This window comes from Pinus tabuliformis, chromosome 3_1 (assembly GCF_031772625.1).
Source record: "Pinus tabuliformis cultivar Carrire ecotype Pingquan chromosome 3_1, CPIR1, whole genome shotgun sequence".
NCBI lineage: Eukaryota > Viridiplantae > Streptophyta > Pinopsida > Pinales > Pinaceae > Pinus > Pinus tabuliformis.
Window position 1 is genome coordinate 8,363,030 of NC_142301.1, and position 4,691 is coordinate 8,367,720.

The 4,691-nt window shown below is 40.4% G+C and overlaps 1 pseudogene; it reads right to left on the reverse strand.

Annotated features, from left to right (window-relative positions):
- Positions 1–1,148: 1,148 nt before the first annotated feature.
- LOC149185507 (uncharacterized) lies at positions 1,149–4,479 on the reverse strand (annotated as a pseudogene).
- Between the last annotated feature and the right edge of the window lie 212 nt (positions 4,480–4,691).

Genomic DNA, 4,691 nt, shown 5'->3' on the forward strand with positions numbered 1-4,691 from the left:
GAACACTTCCTTAAGGCAGAGCAATGACTAAATTCTACCTTTCTCACTTGAAAGTATTCAGCTGGAAACAATCATGAATGGACTGTAAAACAACACATGATACATATGAAACAGAGAGAAAAACACATTGCCAAAACTCATATCGCAAGGATCTTATAAATCAGAGCTACACCATTTAATTATTTCTCTGTCAAAACTGTACAGTGATAGTGCTGGGTTTTTTCTTCCCACACTTTTTCTCAGAACTCAGAACCCTTTACACATAAATTTTCATACAATAAATAAACTCAATCTGTGTGAAAACAAATCGACACAAATGGGGAGCTGTTTAGTCATTAACTGACAGGAGCCAATCATCTTTTCTGAAGATAAGCAGCGTTACATTTTCACTCAAAAGACCAATGGAGAGGTGGAAGCTGTAACTGTCAATCCTTGAAACATAACTGAAGTCAAACATAGGTAGTCGAATCCTATTCTTTTGCTAAATCTTGAACCTGGAATCATGTAGTTTGCTGATTTTAGGCCTAAATATTCTCTTTCTTGAATGCCACTTGGCACATTCCTGCACAACCGCCCTCAAATTTCGGGAGATGCGTTTGCCATTTTACAGAAGGGGAAAGGTCTCCAATATTTTAATGCAAAAATTTGGGTCAAATCCTCCACATATGTTCTTTAGAACGAATGCCAAAGTATGCAATGACTGCCACCTAAGACATAACGCCACTTTCATTCAATTTTGGATCATGGATACGCAGATGGATCGTTTCACATTCATCATTCGGAAATTACATCAATGTCATTTGCTAGTATGATGACATCTTGCATGTTAGGCCCCATCTCTCATAACTTCGGTGCTTTTCATCGGCAGTTGCAATTTCATTCAGGGAGCTAGTCAAATCGCCACCATTGTTAGGGACGGTCTTTTGCTTTACTGTTTGCAGCCAATTCTTGAAATCTAGCTCTGCCTGCGATTTTGCTGATGCCATTGCCCCGATGATCATTCGTAGTTTCATCTGAAGACTCCAGGAGATCACTAGCACCATTTTGAAAACCAGTACTGGGCGATGTTGGAAGACCGATGCCATGAACGACGGGATACAGCCATGTCTGCAAATAGCAAGATCGCTCCAGTTCCCATTTTTACCGGACTATCTCCTCAATCTTAAATTATAATGTCTGAGACGACATTTATTCCATTCAATTTCCCAATCTGAACCCTTATTCTCACCTTTTTCAAAATACTTCTGTTTTCGGTCAATAATAGATGAAGACTTTGGATCTGCGATCCTGTATTGCAGTATATTACCTCTATTTAAAGATTTATTATGAACTTGCTCCACCATAGTTTGCTTGTCACGAGGAGTTGAATCTTCACGGCTGGGATTAGAAACAGTTCCAGTATTCACATCTCCATTCCATCCGTCAGTACTCAATTTTACTGGAGCCTTATTTTGTTTAATCGTCTCTCCACCACCATTAGTAATCTTATTCAATTTCTTTTTTCGCTCCTTTGCTCTATAGACTGCATGTTTTATGCCATTGTTGTCCATTCAACCTTCTGGCCAACGTTCAGCAAGCTCTATGTATAGTTTCTTTATTTGTGGGCCTTTGTGTTCATCCATTCCCTCAACATACTGATCATAGAGATCACAAAGTCGGTCTTCGGTTGCATAATCCCACTTGTAGCATCCATTCAATTTTCCTTTTTCTACAGAGGTTGACACTGCTTGTAAATCATCCAATGAACCTTCTTGCCTGCTTTCCTGAGCTTGCAAAGAAGATACTTGCATTTGGACCCTTTCAGTCACCTCCTTTTTTATGTGTTCAAGCCTACCTTATTTTTCCTGCTTGGCCGAGATTCCTGATGCAATCATTTCCTTCAAGTTTCTCTTCAATGTTTTAAGCCGCATTACATGGCCTAAAATGCCCATAAGACGATTAATTACATCATTCGAGATTTTTCCTTGTTTTGCCGCCAACCTAGCTACTTTGCCAAGCTTTTGCTTGACATCACGAGGTATACGCTTTTTCACCACTTGGCATGACTGATCTGATTCTCAAATGTCAGTAGAAGGTGGACACAATTCATCAACTCCCTTTTCCAAATCTTGGAAGGCTTTGTCCAGAATAGTGCATTTAGGCCTTGCAGGACTAGCTTCCTTATGAAGCGGTAGTGAAGGTTTGATTTTGGAGGTCGATATCTGGTATACAACAGGATTCACATCCACTGAATCGTCACCTTCTTCAACTTTCTCAAAGGCTCTACTTTTATTGGAGGTTGACATATCATTTGCGTACTTCATCAATTGTCTTGTATGGCATTCAGTTCCAAGAGTTGCATGTTTATCTGAGTGATATTGCATATCACCATCTGAAGGTTCAGCCATGATTGCCTTCTTGAAAATGGTTTCTTTAGAGCCTGCAATCGAAATATTTGGAATTACCCCATCCTTATTAAACACCTCAATGCCTATGACAGTTGGCTCTGTTTTACAATGAAATTCTTTGCATCTCTCAGCTTTTAATGAAATGGGCCCAACGTGAACATTTCCTGGTTTTGATTCTTGCTTTTTCAATGGTTTTTCATCTGAATATTTACCAACAGAAAGACAAGTGATATCCTGACCATAGCTGGTGGCATTCATACCCACCAAAGGTCCACTTCTTGCAGCTGCCTTTATTCGAAGAGCACCCGTCTTTTACAATTTGCTTGGAATCTCTTCATCATTTGGCATCTTCTTGGTATCTTTCCTTCTCCTTTTCTTTGGAGCAAGCACGGGAGAGGCAGCAGGCTCATTCGAGTGTTCTAATTTCCCTCTGTTGATGAAAAAATCCTGTGTGCTTTGTCTTTCCCCCATCAACTGAGAAGTACTCATCCAGTTCTGTATCATCTATAAATGAGTCTTCAGTATCATACTGGTCATCGTCTGGAATTTTATCTAGCTCTTCTTCATCACTACTTCTAGTTCCCTTGTACAAACGTTCGATCCTCTCAATAACTGCACTAAATCGATGTGAAGGAGCTGAAACCGGATCCGTCTGCCCACCGAAGAAGAAGATCAAAACTTTCCCGAAGAATATCAAAACTTTCCTCACTCACAGAATTATTACGACTGTCTTATACTCATTATATTATATCCTTCCTCAATTGGAAGATTACTAAAAAAAATCGTGGATTTAAAATGTATTTCAAATTTATAAAGCAGAGAAGTTATTGGTGTGACCGGAGCAATTTTGAATTTAAAATTTATAAGTGGTGGCACAATTTCTGTGGTGTTCTGGCTCTGTGCGCCGCGAGCATCCTATGCACCGCGCGCTCCTTGTATGCGCCGCGCTCCTTGTATGCGCCGCGCGCTCCTTGTATGCGCCGCGCACATTGTCAACACACTGTCGGCCTCTCCAACACTGAAATTCACTCTTCAACCTCCAAATTCGGCTTTCTCCTTTGGATTTTTGTGAATGTTTGACATGCAGATAGGTTGTCAAAAACAATGGATTTGCTTTATAATTTAATATAGCTCTGCTCTCATCGTAAGCATGACAGATTGCTCCATCATTGAAAGTTTGATCCAGAACACTAACAATCTCCAGCCGTGGATTTGGAAGAATATCAACCTTAATATGCACAAAGAGCTCGGTATGCCAGGAATGGAAAGCTTTAAATTGCAACAGTCTAATGTCTTCTGGAAGCATAATTTTGGGCACCGTACACTTTCCCTGACTGAATTTGTATTGAACAGAACTCAGAGTATACAAATCAACTGTCAACGTATGCTGGAAACCATCCATTTTGGAATCAAGATTCCCTTCGTCGTCAAAGATTCCAAACACAACATTCTTTAGAATAGAACCAGCATAAGAATGCTCTGGAATCGCGGATACAACTTTGAGCTCCCTTGATAGAAGGTCAAACTCTTTGTTAAGCAACATTTTTGTATCTGAGGACACACGAATGCAACCTCCAGCAGCAGAGATTTCTTTACTCTGCCCTATGGCAATCAATACTGGATCTGCAAAATAGTAGAGGATGCCCAGGAGTATTGCAGTTCCAGTCATTATTATCATGGACCTCTGGCAGATGACTCCGAGCATGCTATACTGTTTAGCACCGTAAGCTTGCCCACACACAGTTTGGACTGTTGTTGCCATTCCAAGCATAATTCCATAGGCCAATCCTTGAATGGCCACACTAGCTATGGATGCTCCTGCAAGCTGCAACTCTCCAAGATGATCAGCAAACATTTGAGATATGGCAGAGGGCATAAAATTAAAAACACTAACTATTATAGAAGGGGCAGAGAGAATCCATAGTTTCTTGGATTCAATAATGGCAGCTTGAGCAACTCTGGACCAGGAAATATGTTCTTGAAATAACACTGATTCTATGAAGGCCGACTCCTCCTCAGACTTCTGCTGACTCTTGATATCCTCATGTTGAATCAATGGGTCCACAAGATGATCAGCCCCATTGTGCTCCATGGCAAAATCCCAAATTAGTTTACAGGGCACAAATCGTAGTAGGATGTTTACTTTACAGGGCCTGAATCATAATTTCACTGCTGTTCCTCCTGTTTACATAGACTGATGGAGCTATTGAACCTAGCAAGATGACCAGGGCCTGTATTCGAAGTACTCCATGATGGAAGACTTTAAAATGCAAATTTATTACAAAAAAAAATTTGTCGATTTCT